This window comes from Brassica napus, chromosome A10 (genome assembly GCF_020379485.1).
Source record: "Brassica napus cultivar Da-Ae chromosome A10, Da-Ae, whole genome shotgun sequence".
In the NCBI taxonomy this organism is placed as follows: Eukaryota; Viridiplantae; Streptophyta; class Magnoliopsida; order Brassicales; family Brassicaceae; genus Brassica; species Brassica napus.
The window spans coordinates 12,753,607-12,766,237 of record NC_063443.1 but is presented as its reverse complement, the minus strand read 5'-3'; the positions used below and the strand labels follow the sequence as shown (position 1 = coordinate 12,766,237).

Below are 12,631 nucleotides of genomic sequence, written 5' to 3'. Positions count from 1 at the left end.
TCACCGCCAGCCACCGGAGGAGAATCAAAAGGAAACGCCGAGGAAGATGAGATTTGGGGAAGAGAGAGAACAGAGAGAATATTCTCTCACCTCTCTCTTAATTGCTCGAACGACTCGTTTCTAACCGTGTCGTCCGGGTATAAGCTTTTGTGAGTTGTGAATCTTGTGATTGTGGAGAAACTTTCATAAATATGCTAAAATTTAATATACTTTTGCTAATTTCCCTTAGCACACCTTATTTTCCAAATGATGAACTATGTAAATAGTTTTCACGACTGTTATGTATTTCCTGATAGAAAATGCATGTCTAGACTTACTACAACATATAGTATCAACTTATAAGAAGTTGGTATTTCTAATACTATTAACGTCCGCGTGTTGGTTAGTTGGGTGCTTTGGTACCAATTTACGTTTTCTGGTTAAAAACTTTTATGGGAAATTTCGTCGTCTTCAGCCATCAGAAAAATCATACTGACAAATTCAATTCGGTTCTTCCGTTATTTGTGCGTTAGCTAGCTTACACATGCATATATTAAATCAATATATTCTTATACATATACCCTTTTTTTTTTCGTCAACGTTTATTTTGTCAACTATTCTTAATATCTTATACATATACAGTTTATGTTTCCATAATTTCACAAAAAGAAAATACACCTATATTTTCTTGTGGACAGAGCCGTGCAATGAGGACCGGTTCAATTGTGTCAGGGGTCTTGGGACAAAACAAATTTTTAATTTCTAAACTATTATTTTTCTTTAAAAAGACTGATAGATATTTGTTTTTTTTTCAAAATACCAGTAGTAATTTTGAAAATAAATCTGTGAAAATAAAAAAAAAACTAGGTGATTTTCCCATACTCATGCACAGATATAAATATTTCTAAAGTAAATATATTATAATAATTGATTGCTACTTACATTTAATATTAAATTAATTTATAATTTATATGCATCATTTATATTAATAATATTATATTACTTTAATTTTTATGTATGTTATATCTAATCGGTTTTGTTGTTTTTTAGTCGATTAAGTTATCATTTGGGTAAATTAGATTGCATATATGAATTCAATTGTAATATTTTTTATTCTATATATTAAAATTTTGATTAATTTCTTATTTACATTTAGCTGGTTGTTATCTTAGATATATAAATATATTTTATGAAGATTATGTATAACTTAAGATATATTGTGCTTAGAATGAAATAAAAAAATAAACTAAAGTGTATGATTCCAAATTACATAAATTAATATAACGAAACGATAATATTCTGAAGTCTCATTTATATATATAAATTTTACAAAAGAACTAAATTGTAACAGTTGGTTAATATTTTATTTTGATTTTTAATATTTTTTTAGTTATCCTATGATTTATATTTATAAAATAAATTACTATTCTTATAAAATTATATAATCTTATCGTAGTTAAATCTATGATTTTAGATATAAGTTGGATTAGTCGAATCATTCATGTTGTGAGTATATTGAGTTACATATATTCTTTCAAATTATAAATGAAGTATAATTATTTTTTTATTATAATTAAGTCAAATGTGCATGTATTTTTATATTATATGTTGATGTTTTTTAAAAAAAATATTAGAAAATAAAGGATGATCAATATGAAGTTACATGCGTAAGTAGCTGATACATTTTTGAAAGCTCATGTACACATATCAATATTTACAATAATTAAAATATTTTAAAAATTCTAAATAACTTCATGCTTTTGATTTATTGAATGGAAACTAAAATTTATTTGAATAATCTTAAAAATGAGAATTCAGATTTGCTTTGGTATTTTGATTATGGTTCTATTAAGTTCCACAAATACAAAAACATAAAATTTAAAAGCATATTTAATATTAAGAAAAAATAACTTTAATAATGATAAAATATAATATATATATACCTCATTAAACTATTTTGTAACTATTTGATCAAACGATGTTTATTTTAGAATTTTCTTTTTAGTTTTTTTAATATCTCTTTAAAATAAGCAGTAAAAAATTGTGATTGTATTTAAACTAATATTATATAAGTAAAATATAATTTATCAATATTTTTTGCTGTAATTGAAAGATATTATAGTCAACTAAATTTATGAAACTCTTAAAAATAAGCATTAAACAAATTGTGATTGTATTTAAAATAATATTATATAAGTAAAATATAATTTATCTATATTTTTTTGCTGTAATTGAAAGATATTATAGTCAACTAAATTTATGAAAAATAAATAAAACAATTCAATATACTAATTATAAAATATTTTTAGATGATTAAACATATATTAGTTTATGTTACTTAATTATTTTATGTAATCATCTAAGAAAATATATAGGTATATAAAAATATTTTTATTAATTTGAACTATTTTGTATTGTTTAAATTATGTTTTAGAAGAAATAATATTTCTGTTTCTAATATCAAGATTATATGTGTAAATTGTTTTTAATGAAATCATGTTATATAGAAATTTATAATTTTCATCTAAGAAAATATAGATATAAAGAAAGTATTTTATTAGTTCTAAATAAACTTTTATGTTATTTAAAAAAAAAAAAATGTAATATTACTATTTTGTGAACTTTCTTTTTTTTATGAAATCATATAATATATATACATATATTTTCGTTTTTCAATTCTTCTTTTTTTTAACTTCATAAAAAAATTCATTTTTATTATATGTGTATATTTTTAGAATTTTTTTAAAAAGGAAACTAAATAAAATAATAAATAATAGTATTTTAAATGTAAGTTAATTCATTAAGAATATCAGTGTAATCAACCATCGTAAGAGTTAACATGAGAGTGACACATAGGAAACTGACTTCTCAAATAATATTATAGAGTTACTTTCATATAAAAAAAAATTTGGGCCCCTTTTCTTATTTTTAATATAAAAATACATGTTTTTTTAAATCGGATCCCTATCTATTAAGATATAGAGGACAACGAATTGAGTCAGGGGCGATCGTTTGTCTCCATATTTAAGCCGGCCTTGCGTGCGGTCAATGCTTTGAGAAAAAAAAACCATTGACTCACACTTTTTTCACATGAAAATTTTTAAAGGTCTCAACATTTTTTTTTACTTTATTTAAATAGTTGGCCAATTATATTTTACTTTTATATTTAAATTAATGAACTAATTATTAATTATCTATATTTATTTAGTTTAATCTGTTTTACATCATATTTATTTCATAAGATTTGATAATGAAATTCCTTTATTATCTAATTTTATTTTCTAGTATTTTGACGATTTTTTGCTGTTTATTTCCTACATTTTTATCAAATATTTTTTTTAATATTTTAGTTTTACATTTTTTTTTATTACTTATAACTTTACATATACATTGTACATATATTTTAATTAACATATATAAATGATGAGGATGTTAACATCACTTATATAGTTTATATTTAATTTTTACTATTATATTTTTGTCTATTATATATAAATTTTGTAGGATATATTCTTATTTTTAGATTAATTATATTTTCAGAAACATTCTTTATCTTCTGGAAAATACATGTTTTTACAAACAATTTGTGTTAATGTCATTACCGCCCGACCAGCCAAAACAAAAACGTCAGCTGATTAATTCAGCTGTTCTTGTTACGACGACTCGCGTTGAAAAATTACATTACCACCGGACCAGCCAACTACATCGGCTTAAATCTACCTCAACAACCAAACAGCTGAGGTTGAAGTTGATATTGTTGGCTGGACATGAAGTAATGGAATTTTTTTACATTACATATAAACTATTAGTAGTACAGTGGTCTATATTAAACATAATATTCAAGTAATACTAGATGTTCTATATTAATAAATACATATATTTAACTAATGGTGTATATTAATAAATACATCTATTTAACTAGTAAAATTTAAGAAACATAATTTATATTCTTAATAAATAGATCTATTTAACTAATAAAATTTAAGAAACATAATTTGTGTTCTTAATAAATAGATCTATGTTCATGTTCTTAATAAATACATCTATTTAACTAATAAAATTTAAGAAACATAATTTTTGTTCTTAATAAATAGATCTACGTTCATGTTCTTAATAAATGCATACATACTCTTAAAAAATAACTTCAGTGAATTCATGGTTTTTTTAGCAACAATGAATTCATGTTCTTAAGAAACACATCTATGTTCTTAATATTGAAGTCAAATTTAATAAAAATTGCATTGTAACTCAAAATGATAATCTTTATGTAATAAGAAAAATGACAAAATTTTACTTCCTATGAAACAGAAAATATTATTTCATAAATTATATAAATTGTTAATTCAATTATAAATATAAAATAAGAAAATAAATTAATATTTTATTTCAAATTTGAAACTAGATTGTGATTCGCGCTTTATTTTTTTTGGGTTCGTAACAATGTTTGATATAAATTAGTATTTTTGTTTTGATGTATATGTTTAAGTTATAAATCGTACTATATGGAAGAAGTAAATGATTTTTTTTGTTTTAAATTACATAGTTTATTAGTTAATTTTATTTGAGATTCCACCCAGTTCAATATTTGATTGGACTAAGTATATCCCGACTCTGATTCAAGTCACTCGAATTAACAACAAAAAAAAAAGAATTATTTTCCACTTAAATCAATAAACATGTTATATAAATATTATTGTCGGCATTTTGTCTAGTTTATATTAACACCAGCTGGAATTCTAGGTGACTCTTTAAGGAGAGAGCAAACTCTATTTTATATAAATAGATTGGAAATTACATTCCATACACTAGACTTTTACCTTAATTAATCAAATACCTTAAATCCCACAATGTTATACATTTCTCCATAGACACAAACTAGTAACATCATAAGTATTTTCATCTTTTTAGGGTTTTAAACCAATTCACCTTAAATAGATAAGTTTTTAGTATACTACGGATCCAAGACGAAAGAACCATCTTTTTCTACTTAAACATCAAATCATATTTAACTAATATTTCGGCCACCAACAGTGAATTATTTTTGTGGTTTGAATTGAGGAAGATATAAGAATGATTTCATAACGAATATTTGAGATAGAGTTTTTTTTTTTGCAATAAACGGCTATTTTATTACTCAAACTTGAGGTGGTCTGGGTAACTAGACCGGAATAGAACAACTAATATAACATAAAGGTCTATGAAAAGAACGGGCTTTCCTAGCTAATGAATCTACAATCGCATTCTGTGTCCTTGGGAAGTAGTTGATACTGAAGGATGAAAAACAGAACCGAAGAGTTTGAATGATTTCCAGCTTAGTTAAAAATTTGGGCCAAACTTGTGATTGTTCTATCGTTGCAATCAGCTCCTTGCAATCTATGAGTATATATATCAAGGGCTAAAAAATAAATATTTAAGATATTTTTTTTTTTGAAATGGGTTAAGATCTACCCGAGGGTGGAGAAACTTAACCAGATGCATTCAAAGACCCGAAGGTTAATCACATCTTTGTCAGAAGAGATGCCAATCATCTCTCATTTCAACGAGCAACATATTTGAGATATTTTCAAAAATATAAAAAAAGGTTTTAGATATTTTTTTATCAATCTTAATCCTCAAATAGATATTATGTATGTTCCAGTTTATTTATATTTTTTCAATAATTGTAAAACAAAATAGACAATTTCGAACATATAACTATTTAAATAAAAATAAGTAACATCTCTAAAAATAAAACAGTACAGACCGAAACTAAAAATCAACATACCTAGTTTTTAATATGAAATCAACTCACATACTCACATACCTAGTATTTTTGTATGTTACAGAGTAAAAGTTGACAAAAAATCACCATCACGAAAAATATCACGAGACGTCCTAAATAACTTTCTTCTGTTCAACACAACTGCATACGTAACTATTCGTATATTCTTTTCCGTGAATATTAATAAATTTGTTTGGTATTTAGGACAATCGGTATATGACTGGCTCATGTGCTGCAGCCTGTGTTCTTGGATCTCAAGATCTACCTCCCAAGTCTCACAGTAAATTCAAATTACTTATATTTATCTGTAAAAGTGAAATAGTAATTAACAGTATTTTATAGTAAAAATCAATTAAACAATTTTATGGCATGACTCATGAATAAAAAAGGAATTATATGTCAGTCGGTTTTAAATAATTTTATCCACCAAAACCCGCTCGATCAGTGAATGGCCAACTAGGACTTATCAATTCTTTCTTTTTCGTATGGTGAATGTTATTCTACTTTTTTCGTTTTCCCTTTTTGTATTCCAATAAAATTCAGATTAATTCAAATTGTAAAGAAAGAAAGAAGTAAAGTGGAAACATTTATTTTTGTTCAAATCTGTGACGGGACTGATGTGGTTGTGGTTGCGTATTTCCAGCAAAACTGTGGTTTTTCGTTGTGACGGAACTGATGTGGTTGTAACTTCGTAAGAAAGCTGCAGTGATTTATTGTTGTTGCGGGTCTGTTGTGACTGCGGCTTCGTACTTTTCCAGAAAAGTTGCGGCGTGTTTTCTTCGTAGCTGGATTGATGTGGTTGGAACTTTATCCTTCGTTGCGGTGGTTGTTTGGTTTTTCTGATGTATCTTTTTCTAAAGCTGAATTATTGGTTGTTGTTGGGTGTATCTTTGTTGTAGTTTTGTTTTTATTTCTCTACTTTTCTAGTATTGTGTCTGTATTTCTGTCACAATTCAAAAATTGGTAGTAAATTTAATATTTTACCAAAAAAAAAACATTAATACCATTGTAGATGAAAAAAGGATTTACATAGCAGTTATCTAGAATCAATGCATTCAAAGCAAAATAAAACATTATGGCTGTGATTGGTTAGTCCGTTGGCGCAACAAAAAGTAGAGTAAAACGTATATGGGCCAACCAAACTAGAGTAAACTTGCTTGCTACTTTTATGAAGTGGAAATATTATCACTGAAAAAAAAAACAGAACTTGTGATTGCAAAAAAAATGTTTACTCCGAATGTGTTGGGACCAGGTTAAAAAGATTTACTCTAGTTTACGCTCAGATTTTACCAATCACAGCCTATGATTAACAACGATCGGTAGTTTTGATTTAACCTTTAGATGGCGATATCTTTAGAAGCACACAAGAGTTTATGCTATGTATATTTTTTTGTCATCTATTAGATTTTTATTAACTTAAAGCACGAATGCACAAAGCCGACAAAGGTCTAAAACCTTTTCGGAGCCATAAGCCGACGAGGTAAACATTACCCCTCAGAACCATAGTTAAAACCATTAAAGTTCATAATACTAATCATAAAGCAAAGGAAGCTAGAATAAGCGAAAGGCGATGGCGATTCCATTTATTTGAGTTGCGAGAAGAGATCCAAGATCAGGTCCGACATAGAACCACGAGCAACCATCACTCAAGAATAAGCTTCAACTGGAGGAAGCCACGAGATAACGGATCTCCAACTCGAGCAGCCGACAAAGACGGCGGTTAACAATCAACTACTCACAAGCCGATCGCGATTGAGCTAAAGCTCCAAAGTCCCTTACCAAGAAATTTGGAGAACCCGTCGGTTTAAAACCAAGGGAAAGCACCACTTCACAGCATCGCAGCCTCACACTAAACATATCAACAATAGAACCACAGGTCGAGCGACGAGACCTTACCGAAGACAGGCATGGTAAGCGACTTAACACTATAGAGGACATGAGACGAAGCCAAATCCCACGGCCTAAACATCCAAGCCGGAGAAACTAAACAGCCACAACCAACACTGCCTTATGACACACAAACCCAAATCAAATTCGCATTCCATATCTAAACCAACATAGATCGTCGTTTGGTTAACCTTTAACACAAAAGAACTGAGGAACTGAACCGAAAGCCGAATACGCTATACCATCAAAAATCCACCTAAAAGTCGCCTTACCAACATCGATGGAAGAAGTAGCAACCCACATCAGAGCCGGTTTAGTCCTGCACCGCGCACCAGAAAAAGCTTCGAAGCTAACAAAACAACCTACACAAGACAAAATAATGATGAGGAAACTCAACCTCTTCTCCGTGAAATCCCAGTCCATAAAGGTCTCAGGATACACTAACTAACGATAGCTGGAACACATGACTAAATACAAATCAACCACATATACTAAACATCAGAAGGACAGTCCAAAAAGGAGGACCAAGCGGCTAAACAAGGCCATCCAACCTCACCGATGTCGGAGCCCAGCTGACTAGCTCACGACCACCACCCGAAGCCGACGAGACCTGCACCACTCAGAACTCCATCCAAACAAAGGAGATCCCGTATCTGGACAGACAACGAATCCTTCCCTAAAACTCAGACGGAACCATATCTCTCGAACGCGTCTAGGATACCGTGATTGAAGGCTGAGAGGACAGAGCTATCGATGAGAGGAGGCAGCTCCCGGTGGCGGTGAGAAACACCGACCACAGGAGCAGCAGCTAGAATTACGACGGCAGCGCTTGTTGCTTTCTATAGGGTTGGGAGCGACGACTATTTAGAGATCAATTTAAATCGTTGTATGCTATGTATGTTTCAGTTTGACATTTTGGTATGTCTGCATTTACTATGTCTTGTAGTTGTACTTATATATGTCGCGTCACCAAAAATATCATACTGATGAATTTGGCAAAGATGTTTTTGATTTCATCTCTACTGGATACGTCCTTAAAGCCGTAAGTTACGTTTCTGTGGTTTGCATATTCTCCCTTGCCTCTTCTCTAGTTTTCATCCTTGTTTGATTATAGAATTTTATATTATTTTGAGTCACGTAGAAGAAGAAGAGGAGCAAAGAAGAATTGTAGAGAAGAAGCTACAAAAAAGGAACAAAAAGCAGAAGAAGAAGGAAGCTTGAAGCGTAAGAAACGAAGAAACAAGAAGAAGTGACCAAGGAGAGTCACGTAGAAGAAGAAAATCAATGTGAGAGAAGATGCCACTACTTGACATTGGTTACAAACACATGTGTAGTAGTTAATGTGTGGTGTTGTAAAAAAGATAAATCCAATTCTCATAAGAATAAGAGTTGGAGTAATTAAAAATGTATGTATATGTGGTCTTGTAAGAAAGATAAATCCAATTCTCATAAGAATAAGAGTTGGAGTAAGTAAAAATGTAGGCATACAAAGTTATCTCTCCTCTCTCTACAAGAACAAACCAAACGTGAAAGAGTAAAGAGAGTGTGTGCTAGCTTGTGTATTGAAACACAAGCAGAACTGAGAGAGTAAAAACAGAGACAAAGAGAGAACAAAAAAAAAGAGTAAGAGCAAGAGCAAGAGTGGGCTGGCTGTGAGGTGAGGCCAAGCCAAAAGTTCAACAATTTCAACAAAAAAATGAGTTACTATATCAAAGAAGTCTTCTAATCTAATCAATAAAATTTTGATTACAGGACTGTTAAAAATGTTGGATCAAGTCTCTGTTATGGTTAGAACCATGATTGAAATTAAAGTCAGCAAGAACGCTCTCAGTATGTTCTATGCACTTGTGTACAAACTAGACCACGAGCTTCTCAAAGTTGGATTCGCATTTCATTTCCAAAGGACGGCACACATAAGTGAGCACATGTATACTGACCACCAAGAATAGTTTTTTGACCACTTAATTGATTATTCTCCATTCTTTCTCAAACTTTCTGTAAAACCAAAAGCAAGAACAATCTTATATATAAATTGTTAGGGTTAGTTGACCAAAAAAAAAAGAAATAGTTTGTTAGGGTTACAAGTACATTGGACGGAGGTTTATTCAAAATTAGATCTGAAAGCAAGGAATTGGAGACTCGAAAATCACAAACACAGCTTCGTCTCTTCTCTGTAATCTATCTTCTCTGTAACCAATAAGAAGAAGAATTTTTTACCACGGCTTTAAACGACTTTGACGTTTGCCACCTCAATTATGTTAGAAAATCTAACAATTATATGGTCAATTATGTTAACGACTCTGTACCTTCTTCTCTGCTACTCTTATTTGCTCATCTTCTTCTACGTGACTCTTTGGTCACAAAACAAGGTTTACAAGCCCGGCTTGTCAAGCCGTCGTGTTTTTTTTTTCCTTTTTTTGTTTTTTTTTCTGGTTGATAATAATATTTTTAATTATTTCTTAACTTTTTTTTTCTAAAAAACTGGATATGAGTTGGCAACTTATTAGTGGTTGGTGAACCTATAGGTTCACCCTAAGGGGTGAACCCAAGAATTAGTCTTCTTATTTAGATACTTCTCAAGTTGCAATGAGAAAACAATTTACCATTTCGTTGAGAAATCAAGAAATTGTTAATGTATATTGACAGAATTATATGTCAAAGTAAACCTTTTTCAAAAAAAAAAAAAATTATATGTCAAAGTGCATGGAGAGAATTATTATGCTATTCATCCTTTTTTTTGGACATACCATCTAATAAGCTTTATTAGTTCTAATAGCTGATTCTTAATTTTTCTTATACAAATATCAACTTTATGTGTAAGGTGTTCATGTTAGAAGATGATGAGAAAACCATAGGCTATGATCGAAATATGTGACAATAAAAACACCAAGCAAAAGTACATTATAATTTAATAATAACGCACTAGTACCTCGACTTTGAATCAAACATATGTACACGGTATACCACTCGAACATGGACTTTAATCAGATATTTGTATACACATTAGAAAGTGGTGTATTTGACACTATGATGAAAGTTGACAAATTACAAAAAGCTAAGTTTGGTGAAGTTCAAATGAGTAATTACACTATACAATCCGTGTCTTCATGACTATGTGTCGGTCCACATATATTAGGTACAATGAAACAAACGAAGCTGCTTGGTCGTGAAAAAGGGTTGGTTTCTGAGAAGTCAAATTACAACTTCCTTCAAAAATATATAATTACAGAACTTTCTATATATGAAGAGACCGGCCATCACGATTTAATTTTCGTTAAATTTTCCTTTTATGTTATTTTCTAGCTAGTCTCCAAACTTTATCAACCAGCGGCCTAAACATATCATTGTACACAAAATCAAAAATTAAGATACTTCAACTAACAGGTTGTAATGCTTTTTAACATTCATACCACAAAAAAAAACAGGTTGTAAAAGATATGGTGGTTTTCTCTTTCCTTTTTTTTTTTGAAATAGTTTGCTCTCCTTGATCATACGTTGTCTTTCTTGATTCATATCTTTTTAGTACTTGACTGCAAAATTTACATGAGTAGTTAAATGTCTGAGAATTTGTTTATGCTCATCAGTAGCTCTACGTACGGAAATTTACTCACATGTATTCTCATTTTGAAATGTATCCAAGATGTATATATGTAAGTTAGAAAATCCGATCATGTAAATGGATTCTGAATTTATCGTGAGAAACACTCTGGACACCGTTATTAGCCTAATTTATACAACCAAAAAAAAGTTAGAAGTAATGTGTACACGAACATTTGGTATCTACTTCGACACGTATTGAATCGCATACGTATAGTGCTAAATCTATACTATTAAATTGCAAGCGACGTCCAAAAAAGTTAGCAATCATGTTTACTGTATTTCCAATTGAGTGATTAAGGATAATTAAATTCTTAATTAAAATTACACATGCGTGAACGACCTCAAAAACTCGTAATCTAAGTAAGAAAATAACCATTGATCAAAACAATCATAAGAAAGAAAGGTACTAATTTGCCCAAAGATGTCGTTTTCTGTAAGCAAAAAAAAAAAAGAAGTATTTTCTTGTCATTATATATGTATGGATTTAAACGGAGCTTTTCTGGTAAAATGTTCGGCTAAAGGCCATTAAAATGTAGAATATTAAGATAACAGAGAGACTATATATATAATATAATCAAAAGGTGGCAAATTGCTGCAAAGTTCAACTACGTATCTGACATGCAAAGTCAAACCGTCGCTTGTCCGAAACATTTTGTATAAAATGTTTTTGTACTCCAAACTTTCAATAACTCATTCTCTACTCAAATCTTTCTTCTTTATACTTTTTGGGGTCAAACTCTCTACTCAAATCTTTCGTTCTTTCGATTCTTTGGACTCTTTTCACTTCAGTTTTGAATTATTTCGAGGAGAATCTCTACTGTATTATAATATATCGTGTGGATCGTCTGTTGAATAAGAAAAGGCTTGAGTTCCCACAATACGATCGATCATGTACTCAAAGGTAATATACTTTATGCATCTCATGAAAGTTGAGTTCCAAAAAAAATATTTTATGTATCTCGTTCTCGATTAGGCTGCATAATTAATCTTTAAATTATCATTTAAATGATATCAATGAATAGAGAGCATCAAAATTCGTTTTGGTTAAGCTTTTTGAACAAATCTGGATGCCACAAGTTTTACTATGTTTCATACTGAGAAAAGTGACATATATTGTTCGTTCATATGTAACAACGCGATTGGAGTGATCATAGGACTACGTGTGATCGTATAATTGTTTATATATACAAACACAATATAGAATTTACAGAATGAAAAACATAGCATATGCAAGTGTTAAATGCAAAGGTAACCATTTTATACGCCAATGAACCCGGCTTTTCCCGTTGCGTATTGTCCTAATTATCAATTATTAAATCATATTTTCTTCAATAAATAACAACTCAAGGAGTTACAAAACCCTTTACTTTATTCTTAATGAACGTTTGCCCCATGTGAAGATAT

General features: G+C 29.8%; 1 non-coding gene across 1 annotated transcript; it reads right to left on the bottom strand.

Moving 5' to 3' along the window:
* Positions 1 to 5,407: 5,407 nt before the first annotated feature.
* LOC125579677 lies at positions 5,408 to 5,526 on the bottom strand. Its single transcript, XR_007317734.1, has one exon. It is a non-coding gene; the product is annotated as a U6atac minor spliceosomal RNA (small nuclear RNA).
* Positions 5,527 to 12,631: the final 7,105 nt, after the last annotated feature.